Genomic DNA, 13,592 nt, shown 5'->3' with positions numbered 1-13,592 from the left:
TGATACCTACGAGGGACAGAAAGGAAGCCCTCATGGCTGGAAGGATGGGCTGGGGTTAGAGTGACCTGGACATGGTCAGAGGGACTGTTGGGGCAGGGTCATGTAGGACCTGGGGGTCTCAGCAAGGACAGGCTACACATCCGTTAGCAGGAGTACAAGGGGTTCAACAACACTGAGACCTGGAGTTGACAAGAGGGCTCAGAAGAGCAGAGAGAACCCTCATCTGTCCATCCCACTCTCTCCTACCATTGGGTAAACTGAAGCCCAAAGAGGACAGTGTCTTTCCTAAGGTCACTGTGCCACTCTCCAGGGTTCATGCTCCATCTAAGGGTTTCATCTGCCCGGGCAGTGAGTCCCAAATACAAAGGATGAGAATTAGAAGCTCTGGCTGCTGTGTAACAAGGTCAGGGGTCCTGGTGAGCTGACCTTCTGATCTAGGATCATACAGTCTCTGCAGTGTGATGCTTGGTCTTTCCAGAGAAGTGCCTGGGCAGTGGAGAGGGGGAACCTGGGCCTGGGGGCATCAGACCTAAGGCCATATCCTCCCCCCGCCCTCTCACTAATGGGCTTCTCAGTGCAGACAAGCACGGGGAGTACTGTAGTTTCAGTTATCCTGGCAGCAGAATAGAAACCACCTTGCTTGGGAACAACAACAGGCTGGAGGGTTGTTGGGATGGTAACGTACAGCAATAATGAAGGAAACTTCACAAAAGAGGGAGGGTGGAGACGGGGAGACTAGGCAGAGCACAGTAGTCTTCTGCAATGATGAAGAGTTGCCAAAGCCCAGCATTTGGTTACTTCCTGGGCCCCCAAGTAGACCTTGGCTGATCCTAAGTCCCATCAATACCACTGATGGTTCCATGTACCTATCCCATGCCCTGGGCTTTCCAGGTGGTGCGGTGGTAAAGAATCCACCTGCCAAGACAGGAGACATGGGTTCGATGCCTGGGTCGGGAAGATCCCCTGGAAAAGGAAATGGCAACCTGCTCCAGTATTCTTGCCTGGAGAATCCCATGGACAGAGGCGCTTGGAGGCTACTTTCCATGGAGTCGCAAAGAGTCATACATGCCTGAGCACATACACATCCCATGTCCTTGGCTTCCGACAAGTTGCCATTAAGATCCCTATTAGATACCCAGTAGAAATACTGGAATTCCTAGTATGGAATTTAGGAGAGAGGTCTGGATGTGAAATGTCAACCTTGAGAGTCATCAGGTTAAAGACAATATTGAAAACCTACGAATTGCCATATGCTTAAAGGGATGAGGGAGTAGACAGAGAACAAGGAACCAAGAAAAGAGCCAGGGCACCTCAATATTTGGGAACTGGCAAAATGAAGGATCTAATAGAGGATTTCAGAAAGGAGTGGGCAGTAAGATAGAAAAAAACAGGAACAGATATTGCCCCAGGAACCAATTAAAAATGTTTCAAGAAAACAAAAAATAGTAACACAACAAATGATTCCCTGGGTCAAAAGGTGAAAGGCAGAATAAAATGCCAACAAAATCAATCATTGGACTTGACAACACGTAATCTACCAGTGATTTTGGAAAAGGTAATTATGAGTAGGGGGAAGGAGGGAGAAGAGTGCGCCCCCGTGATGTTTTTTTCTATTTCTCAGTTAAATAAAAAGAAGGTCGTTAGATGGGAAAGAAAAGAGGGGTGTTGTTAGTTAGGAGACAATGTGTGAATGATTATTTCAAAGAGAATTTGACTAGAAAAAACACAGAAACACAGTAAGACTGATGCACAGAAGGGGTCTGTGGAGCTCAGTCATCATGAATATAAAGTGACAGCAGTCAGCCTAGTCGAGTATTCTTTCCCACCAGTTTTCAGGTATCTGGATGCTGCCTGAATGTGAAAAGAAAAATTAGATTTAATTGAGGGATTATGGAATAAAGATTAGAGAAGTTGAAATGCTGCTAAAAGGGAAAGGTTCATACCAGTGATAGATCATGGTATTCCAGCCAGACATGAAGCCAAATGGCAAATAAAGAAAGCACGATGCTTCAGTGGATGGACGTCTCAGTGGTATGAAGTGACAAGTCAGGATATTTGAAGAAAGGATGCGAGAGCTACGAGGTGATGGTCAGAGAAGGTCATCCTTTCTGTTGGGCTCTGGAAGGTTGCAGAGCTGTGATACAGTCGCTGAAAAGTACCTGTGGGAAGGGGTGCCCACAAGCGTGATGGGAAACAAAATCAATAGGAGTGAGAATATCAAGGAACTAAAAGGCCTGGGGTGAGACAGGCTGTCTGCACCACCACTGACGTCGCCAAGAATGCTAAGAGTTGAAGTGATAGAGGACTCGGAGCCAGATTTTAATTCATTCCATGAACAAGGGGGAGGGAAAGTGGGTGGTAAGTGACTCTGGGAAACATGGGTACCCATAGTACATTCCACTTGTACTTCAAAGGGAAAATCTGTTTACAGGGAGGAGTGGGGGCCAGTCTTCTGGAAGTGGGAGTGAAGTTTAAGGAGGAAACCTATAATATTTCCAAGATCTGGGGCACAAGGGAAGGTGCTAGAAAGGATAAAATAGATGCCCCCCAGAGAGGATGAAGGCTCAGCGGTGTCCCCCTGGGAAATGAATTTTAGAGCAAAGAAAGAGAGGCACTGGGGTATGACAGATAATGGACTTGGACTCCCAGGAGGGGCCTCAACTATAGTACTTGTCTCATCACGGAAGCTGAGATTGCGTCCCACAGACTGGTGAACCGTGGAAGATGGGGCTAGTGGAATGGTAGATGTCGATATGAGCGTCCCTGTGTAAGGATGGAGCCAGCAAGCTGGGGCTGGGGAGAGGAAAGACTTGAAACAGGGCCGGAGTATTAGTTCCAAAGACGATGGAGCCATGGACCTGGACTGTGGTAACAGAGGCAGGGCAAAGGGCAGAAGAGAAGATAAGGGGGCAGGGAGGGGGGAAAGGGAGGCTGAGAAGTGGGTGGGATTTAAAGGGATGGGGTCACTCTTGGGATTTAAAGAGATGGGATTAATTCTGGGTCCTGAGTAGGCAAGACCAGACACAGAAAGCCTAGGTAGCTGCTACCTGGGGACAGCCTGGAAAGTATTGGCGTACAGATCTGAGTTGAAAAGCGAGTGACCTGATAGATACATTCATTTCCTCTACACCATCCATGAGAGCAGGAGCCCGAGCACTACAGCGGCTGGAGTCCAACAGGAAGGGCAGACAGAAGGACTTGTTCTAACATGAAGGCAAAGTGGTGTTTAGACCACACTTGCAAGTGTATATACCTCCTGAAAGGCCTTGCTTTGAATTCCAACTTTTAAATCCCCATTTTCTAATCCCCCAATTATTTTTTCATATGTAAAGGGAAGCGGACGAGTAAGGAAATGTGAAGTGAAAGGGAAGAGAAGTATAAGCAAATCGTTTTCATTTTTTAAGACATGTGGGTAGAGAGGAAAATACACTTTTCATGCTCAGTCAGATAGCTTTTTCTGTTCAAATGTCTGGAAATCAAGTGAATCAGGTAACTGTAAACCTCACTTCAGGAACCCAAACAGGGAAGCAAAAACCCAAGCTCAGTCAGAACAATTGGGACTATAATGAGCTAAAATATTTACATTCAAAAATAAGGTTCCAAACTCCAAGTTTTAAGTATTATCTTTCAAATGCATTTTGAGCACTTATGCAATGCTGAAAAGGGCAAAGTTACTGTAAATTTAATCCAAACTCTTTTTCTTTGCAAATGCCTCGAGAAATGTAATGCTCTCCTATAAAGCCTACAAAGGCTAAGAAAATGTGAGTTTATGCTCAAAAATGAAACAGCAATGTAATCAAGTACAATTTATTTTAACAAGAATATCTCTTCATGCAAGATGTTATCAGTGGACTATTAGTTAACAACCCGGTTAAGAGTGAGGTCAGAGGTAACCAAAATTATTCTTTGTTATTGGCATAACCTTTAGATTTGTGGGTACCTTTTCTGGCTCTTAACTTTTAACATAACTAAAACCAGAAACAACTTTACTGCCACCTCATCTTTCCCAAAATAGCCATAATTCATGTAATTTGGTCCTGTCAATAAAACAAATTTTATTCATATAAAACCTCACGTATAGCAACAGGGAAACACGGAAGACATTGAAATTGAAGTGTTTTTCTGAACGACAGAGCTCTTTTTAATAACACCTTTGGCGTCACGCAGCTGCTGAGTGAACAGTAGATACTGGGCAATGGATTCTTTCAATTAAGCACATCGCCTTGACAGAGCATTCAGGATAAGTGAAGTACAGCGATTCTGTGAAATAACAGAAATTATGTATGATTACAGCGGGCTCTGAAGGCGTCAGGCAAACGCTCCAGAAAGCATTCTACGTCTGAAACGCCCAGTCCCCACTCTTGTGTGAGTCTCAAAACTGTGATACGGTTTTGATGCAAGGTTGATTCCAACTCAACGTTAAATAATTAGGGTCTGATCAATCAAGAGTAGAGAAATGGATGAAAAGAAAGTAGCACTACCACTTAGGGCAAACTAAAATTTAGAGCAGATTATATCTGGGCCGAGCAAAGGTGTTATGTCCTCCACCAGACTGTAAAATTCTCTATGGAGGATAATAAGCCCTGCTCTCCTTTTCTACATGGTATTGGTGTGAATGTAAAAAGCAGTGGTGCATGTGAATGTACTTGGTAAACTAGACAGTATTCCAGAAATGTAAGTTTTATTTTTCCTTTCTTCTTCTTATTATGTTAATGTTTTGCACACAGCTTGGGTTCTTGTGTTTGGCTTTACTTATAGTAGAGAGGGGAAATCAAATTACAATAGGCCTCCAGGACTGTGTGAATAATACTTCATAAGAAAAAGGAAACTTCCTGGTGGAAATGTAAGTCAGTAGAGCTGGTATGGAAAACAGTATGAAAGCTCTTCAAAAAGCCAAAACTAGAGCTACCATGTCATCCAGGAATCCCACTCCTGGGCATATATCCAGACTGTAATTCAAAACTATACATGCATCCCTGTGTTCAAAGCAGCACTCTTCACAATAGCCAAGACATGGAAGCAACCTAAGTGTCCATTGATAGATATAAAGAAGTTGTCTTACACATATACAACAGACTACTACTCAGCCATCAAAAGAACAAAATAATGCCATTTGCAGCAACATGGATGGACTTAGAGATTACCATACTAAATGAAGTGTATCAGAAAGAGAAAGACAAACACCATATGATATCACATACATGTGGAATCTAAAATATGACCCTAAGGGACTTATTTTACAAAACAGAAACAGGCTCACAGATATAGAGAACAGACGTGGTTGCCAAGGGAGAAGCGGTGGAGGAGGGAGGGACTAGGAGGTTAGGATTAGCAGGTGCAAACTGTTATATATAGAATGGATAACAAAAAGGTCCTACTGTAGAGCACAGGGAATTATAATTAATATCCTGTGATAAAACATAATGGAAAATAATACAAAAAAATAGCATATTTATATGTATAACTGAATCATTTTGCTGTACAGTAAAAATTAACACAACATTGCAAATCAACTATACTTCAACAAAAATAAAATACAGCTGGAAAAAAAAATAAAACTCCATACAAGGCCACACTCACAAGATTTTTAAAACCAGGGCTTTTTGTAATTGACCCTCAAATCATACCCAAGGATCTTTGTTAACTATACATGGTGGCAGAAAGAGGGTATTGTGGAAAGAGTGGGTATTTGATTAAAAAGAGGGACCTTGATTTCCAGCAGAATTTCTGTGGTTCCTCTTGGGCTAGGCCCCTAGGGGACTAGGGGACCAGACTAGCCAAGCCTGGTTTCCTAAAATAAAGACAGTAATGTGACAAAAACTGAGGTTGTGTGGGATCATCTCAGATAGAACAGAAATGAAACTGGACTGTGACTTGAAAAGTGCTAAATATAATTAATGTCCTAAACTCTCAGAAAGTTAATCCTACTTAAAGTTTTATAAAATAACCACAGTATTCTGGAGTCCTGCTAAATATACTTTAATAAAGTTATTAAAGGTCTTTTAATAATTATAATAGATTCTTAGCTGTCAAAATCTAGTGAACTAAAACAAAACCTGTGAATTGCTTTTCTTTCGTCTTATGTGTTTTATGTGAGAATTAAAGAAAATGTTCTAGGATTAAAATCGAGATCAAAACAAATTTACATGCTAATGTTGATCATCACATGCAAATCAGCCGCATGGCCAAGGACGCCTAGGTTTCTAAGTCTTGCTGTAATTCAGTATCATTTATCATCACTTTTGAGATCAATCTCTCACTGAGCTTTCATCTCACAAGTTGATGAACTAGTATATGAAGTAATCTGAATTAAAGGGCTTCCCTGGTGGCTCAGACAGTAAAGAATCTGCCTGCAAGGCAGGAGACTTGGGTTCGATCCCTGGGTGTGGAAGATTCTCTGGAGGAGAGCATGGCAACCCACTCTAGTATTCTTGTCTGGAGAATCCCTATGGATAGCAGAGCCTGGCGGTCTGCAGTCCATGGGGTCACAAAGAATAGGACATGACTGAGCGACCAAAAATGTATGCACTGGTGACTCAGACTCAGTGGTAAAGAATCTGGCAGCCAATGCAGGAGATACAGATTTGATCCCTGGATCCAGAAAATCGCCTGGAGGAGGAAATGACAACCGACTCCAGTACTCTTACCCAGACAATTCCACGGACAGAGGAGTCTGGTAGGCTACAGTCCATGGGGTCGCCAAGAATTTGACACGATGGAACACTGAGCACAGCCTATAATCTGAATTAATGTAGAAAAACATGAGAGGTGTCCGTTTCTGAGGTGTGAGTGATTTCCCAACGTAGCCACATCTGTTTCATGCCTTTTCCTCTGTAACCATGTTAACTGGTAAAGCCTTCAGGGGCTTGGCACATTTTTGACACTGAGTTTCAAACATATGACGGTTTTTCTCCAGATGTTTGCAAACAGTCCCTGATGTATCTACAGCTGAATGTGTTGGCAGGACTGGCTGATTTCCCAGTTTGTGGGGACTTCTTTCCACCCTTCTGTCCTTTACTCCCATCTTTCCCATGACGAGTTGTTTCCAGCAGTTCCACTGTGGAGCAGGTCAGGATGGAGAGAATCAAATCACTTTGTCACCTCCGATCTTCTTTGAAAACACCTGAAAATTTTGGCTAATGTGGCCTTTTGTATTGCTTATTAAGTTGAATGATGACTGATTTCTCAGGCACAAATTGGAAAGGTAAGTTAAGTGGAGGTGGAAATACATGAACAAGAATTCAAGTAGAATTTCCCTATTATGCATGGGAGAACAGTGTTACACCCAATACCTTGCATGGTTGGCTACTTGTGAGCTGAGAATTAAAGCACACCCCCAGTCTATCATGTCAGTCACAGACTTGAGGTTGTGCACACTCATGGGGATGAATGGCAGACTTTTCCACAATATCTGGACATACACATTTCTAGGTTAATCTAATTTTTCTGAAAACATATTTTTATATTCATAATATGAGGGTTTTTTAATTTTTAGAATTTTTTTAGAATATAATGCTCTTCTGACACCCTTGCTTACATGTCTTCCAATTCTTTAAAACTATATTTATAATTTAAATGCCTAAGCCTGGAATTGCTCATCAAAATTTAATGTGTACTTTAAATGTAGTACTTATTGGCAACTGCCCTATGAAATATTTGTGCCAATTTTCCTTCTTGCCTGAAGGGTGTGTGGTTTTTGCCACAATTCACAAGGGCTGTCATTCGATGGATAAGAAATTACTGGGAACTCATTGTTTAGAGGTACATGTTTTCCCAAAGGCTAGCACCTTTCTATGTCATTACTGGGTGTTTGGGTCTTCTTTGTGAAATTCCAGTCCATATAAATTTCTCATTTTTCTGTTTGGGTGTTCCATTTTTTGTTGTTTCTTTTAATTAATTAATTTTTAATGGATTTCCGTGAAATTTTTTGTCATTAACAGAAATTAACCATAATATATATCCCACAATTCAAATTGTTTATGAGGCTTTTTATCCCCCAGCAGATATCTTGGCAATATTATTAATCTGGAAAAAAAATGGGGTATTTTTAAATGATTAAGTACTTAGAATAATGTGACGGCATGTACTAAAAGTAATTTGCTGCTGCTGCTGCTAAGTCGCTTCAGTCGTGTCCGACTCTGTGCGACCCCATAGACCGCAGCCCACCAGGCTCCCCCGTCCCTGGGATTCTCCAGGCAAGAACACTGGAGTGGGTTGCCATTTCCTTCTCCAATGCATGAAAGTGAAGAATGAAAGTGAAGTCGCTCAGTCGTGTCCGACTCTGTGAGACCCCATGGACTGCAGCCTACCAGGCTCCTGCATCCATGGGATTTTCCAGGCAAGAGTACTGGAGTGGGGTGCCATTGCCTTCTCCGATATGTAATTTAGATATTGCTATTATTAATATTGATTAAAAAATTTATCTCAATAATATATATTTATATTTTCTTCTATATTTTATTTGCTTTCCCTTTTATATTTAGCTTTGACCAATTAGGATCATAATGTTTGGGTTTTAATTGTGAGTAAATAATCACAATAGCATTTCTTGACAAATTCTTATGCCCTCATTGAAGCAAACCTTAGAGTAATCTAAATCCTCATATATGTTTGGGTTTGTTTATGATAATGATACCATTGATGTATATGAAATAATAATGTTAATTCTTTGAAGTCTCATAACACATTTTTAATTGTGAAAGGACTCATTTCCACCACAACCTATACTTTATATTTTAAATTCATTTTGTTTTCTTTTTTTTTGAACCTATTCAATTTTTTCAAATGGGCTATGATGTTAATTTGTAAGATTAAACAAAATTCTCTTCAGAGAATTTAAATCATATTCTTTGGGTAAATTAAATTTTATTACATTCAATTTAAAGGCTAACTTGGGAAAACTTCCAACTTTATAATATTATCTCTAGCAATATTCCCAGGTGGTGGAATATTGTAAAGAACATGTAAAGAATGCTCCTCCAATGCAGGAGACACAAAAGACACGGGTTAGATCCCTGGGTTGGGAAGATCCCCTGGAGGAGGGCATGGCAACCCACTGCAGTATTCTTGCCTAGAGAACCCCATGGACAGAGGACCTTGGTAGACTATGGTTTGTCTATAGGGTGGCAGAGTCAGACACAACTGAAGTGCCTTAGCATGCACAAACATATATCAGTTCAGTTCAGTCACTCAGTCATGTCTGACTCTTTGCGACCCCATGGACTGCAGCACGCCAGGCCTCCCTGTCCATCACCAACTCCTGGATTTTACTCAAACTCATGTCCATTGAGTCAGTGATGCCATCCAACCATCTCATCCTCTGTTGTCCTTTCTCCTCCCACCTTCAATCTTTCCCAGCATCAGGGTCTTTTCAAATGAGTCAGCTCTTTGCATCAAGTGGCCAAAGTATTGGAGTTTAAGCTTCAACATCAATCCTTCCAATGAACCTTCAGGACCAATTTCCTATAGGATGGACTGGTTGGATCTCCTTGCAATCCAAGGGACTCTCAAGAGTCTTCTCCAACATCATAGTTTAAAAGCATAAATTTTTCTGTGCTCAGATTTCTTTATAGTCCAACATGACATCCATACATGACTACTGGAAAAACCATAGCCTTGACTAGACAGACCTTTGTTGGCAAAGTAACATCTCTACTTTTTAACATGCTGTCTAGGTTGGTCATAACTTTCCTTCCAAGGAATAAGTGTCTTTTAATTTCATGGCTGCAGTCACCATCTGCAGTGATTTTGGAGCCTCAAAAATAAAGTCTGCCACTGTTTCCACTGTTTCTCCATCTATTTGCCATGAAGTGATGGGGCCAGATGCCATGATCCTTGTTTTCTGAATGTTGAGCTTTAAGCCAACTTTTTTACTCTTCTCTTTCACTTTCATCAAGAGGCTTTTTAGTTCTTCTTCACTTTCTGCCATAAGGGTGGTGTCATCTGCATATCTGAGGCTATTGATTATATATGTATGTATACACACACACACACACACACACAAATAAATGAGCCATTTTGCCACTTTTCTCAATGTTTATCTGTTGTTGTTGTTTAGTCACTAAGTCATGTCTGACTCTTTGTGACCCCATGGATTATAGCCTGACCCGCTCCTCTGTCCATGGCATTTTCTAGGCAAGTATACTGGAGCAGGTTGCCATTTCTCTAACAGGGGATCTTTACAACCCAGGGATTAAACCTGCATCTCCCATGTCTCCTGCATTGGCAGGAGGGTTCTTTACCACTGAGCCACTGGGGAAGCCCTCAATGTTTATATCCGCCATATGTTAATTCATAACTGTGACAATGGGGACCACTTCCTACTTACAATAAACACCTTAAAGTATTATTCTGATTTTTAAATGTATTTTTTCATTATGTTTACTAGACTTTGATGCATTCTTTCTTACTTAATTTTAATTTTGCTACTTTTATAATTTGAATGTTTATTTAGTCAAGTTTCTTAGAAAGATAATTTCTGCTGTTTTAATTCATATTTTCAGGCTCACAAAGTTTCCTACTGGCAATTTGAAAAGTTTCTAGTCTAATTTTCACAATGATGAGCTTTATAGATTTGTATATTTTACCCAGCATCTTAGGACTTCAGAAAATATGCATGCTTTCACTCCATGGAGGAGGAGAGTGCTTGTCACTAATATATCTTTTCAAGACTCCTTTCCCTTCATATCTGATTTGTTTTAAAATTATAATTATTTTCAGTTATTCAAAATGCTGTATGTATCTTACATTCTGATATTCAAACTTGGATGATATCATTTAATTCCCAGAAATATTAAGAATTCAAATAGCCACATTTTTTCCTTTTTCCTGACCAAAAATGGAGTAAGTGCAGAAACTAATTACAAAACTTTTTTGAAATGTACATCAATTTAAAAATTACAAAACTTACTGCTTATGTAGTAGTCAAATATAGGTTAAAGTAGAAATCATATAAGAAAATGGAAAAAAATTAAGGTCAATTAAAAAATACTAAAACTTATGAATGTAGTTGAAACTATGCTTAGAGGAAAACATATAGCTATAAGTACCTGTATCATAAAGGGAGAAGGATTTAAAATCAATAACTAAATATTCCACCTCAATAAGTTAGCAGAAGAATGAAAATTAAAGCAAAGAAAAGGGAGAAGAATCTAAAATAAATAACTAAACACTCGACCTCAAGAAGTCAGACAAATAAAGAAAATTAAAACAAAGAAAGAATAATAAAGGAAATAATAAATACTGGAGTAAAAATAATAAAATAGGAAATATAAAAAGAATAGGAAAAATTAAAAAATCCAAAAAATAAAATTTTGAAATGATTAACAAAACCAATATATATTTACATATATTAAGAAACTAAACAAAAAAGATTTATATTACAAAAATCACAAATCAAAGTGTGATATTACCAGTCTCTCAAAAAGAAAATAAACAACGGTACATCAACAAATATGATATTCCTAATCAAATGTACAGATTCCTAGAAAGACACAGACTACTTTTTACAGACTGAATGTTTGTGTCCTCCTGACATTCACAGGTTAAAACCCTAACCTCCTGTGTGAGGTCATTAAAAGCAGGGTGCTTTGGGAAGTAATTAGGTCATCATGAATGAGATTATTGTCCTTATAAAGAGAACACAAAGGCTTCTTCCTCTCTGCTCTGTGTGTGAATATACACCCACAAGCCAGGAAACAGGCCCACAGCAGACAGTGGATCTGCCAGTGACTTGATTTTGGACCTCCCATATTCCAGAAGTATGAGGAATAAGTGTTTCTTATTTAAGTCACACTGCTGCTGCTGCTGCTAAGTAGCTTCAGTCATGTCCAACCCTGTGTGACACCATGGACTGCAGCCTACAAGGCTCTTCCATCCATGGGATTTTCCAGGCAAGAGTACTGAAGTGGGTTGCCTTCTCCGATTTAAGTCACACAGTCTATGGTAATTTTTTATAGAAGTCTGAGCACACTAAGCTTCTGAAACTGACTTAATAAAAAGGTAAAGTAGAAAATATGAATGGACCTTCAATACGGAATAAGAGTTCACTATTCATCAAAAAATTTCCTAAAAAGAAAAGCTCAGGACTGGATAACTTTGCTAGTAAATTCCACAAATTGATTCAAGTTCAAGAAGGATTCTCACAAGTTCTCCAAAAATATTTTCATAAAATAGAAGATGGAAAATTACCAACCTACTCTATGAGCATACTACTACCCTGATTAAAAAAAAAAAAGAAAGAAAAGAAAGAAAGAAAAGAAACAGACAAAGGTATCACAAGAAAACTACAGACCAATATCTCTTATGGATATAGGTTCAAAAGGATTAAACAAAATACCAGCAAACTGAATCTAACAGCATATATAAGGGAATATACACCACAACCAGGGAGATTTTTGCAAGAATACAATGTTGGTTAACAAGGGAATCAATCAATGTAATGCACCATATTAAGAGAACAATAGACCCAGACTGAATTATCATCTCACTCATTTCAGTTCAGTCCCTCAGTCGTGTCCCACTCTTTGTGACCATGGACTTCCCTGATAGCTCAGTTGGTAAAGATACCACCTGCAATTCAGGAGACCCCAGTTCGAACCCTGGGTCAGGAAGATCCACTGGCGAAGGGATAGGCTACCCACTCCAGTATTATTGGGCTTCCCTTGTGTCTCAGCTGGTAAAGAATCCTCCTGCAATGAGGAAGACCTGGGTAGGGAAGATACCCTGGAGAAGGAAAAGGCTACCCACTCCAGTATTCTGGCCTGGAGAAGTCCATGGACTGTATAGTCCATGGGGTCTCAAAGAGTCCGACACAACTGAACGACTTTCACTAGACTCAGAAAGGGGAAAAGGGGATGATAGAGGATGAGATAGTTGGATGGCATCACAGATTTGATGGACAGGGAGGCCTGGCATGCTGCGATTTGTGGGGTCACAAACAGTTGGACAAGACTGAGCGACTGAACTGAACTGAACTGAGACTCAGGAAAAAAGCATTGGAGGGACTTCCCCAGCAGTCCAGTGGTTAAAACTCCATGCCTCCACTGCAAAGGACACAGTTTGGATCCCCTGGGCAGGGAACGAAGATCCTGCGTGCTGCCCTGAGAGGCCAAAAAGTAAATATAAATAAATAAACTAAATTAAAAAAAAAAAAGCATTTGACAAAGTCCAACACCCTCTCATGATAAAATAACTTGACAGAGTAGGATTAGAAGGTAATCGCCACAATGTGATAAAGAGTGTTTACAAAATATGTACAGATAACTTGACTTTAAGTAGAGAAGATTCAATGTTTGCCCCTAAGATCAGAAAAAAAAAAAAAAAATGCAAAGAATTCCATTCTTGCCTCTTCTGTTACACATTTTATAAGGTTTCTAGTCAGGACAATTAGGCATAAAAAAGAAATAAAACATCCAGCTTGGGAAGGAAGGAGCAATACTGTCTCTCATGGAAAGACATGATCTTGGGTACAGAAAATCCGAAAGTTTAAAAAATTCTATTAGAAATACTAAACTGGATAGAAGATAAATTTTAAAAGTTACATTTATATTCCTTAGCAATGGTTAATCTGAAAATGAAATTAAGAAAAATTG

This window comes from Bubalus kerabau, chromosome 2 (genome assembly GCF_029407905.1).
Source record: "Bubalus kerabau isolate K-KA32 ecotype Philippines breed swamp buffalo chromosome 2, PCC_UOA_SB_1v2, whole genome shotgun sequence".
NCBI classification, from domain to species: Eukaryota; Metazoa; Chordata; class Mammalia; order Artiodactyla; family Bovidae; genus Bubalus; species Bubalus kerabau.
The sequence above is the reverse complement of the archived record's forward strand: the minus strand, read 5'-3'. Positions refer to the sequence as shown.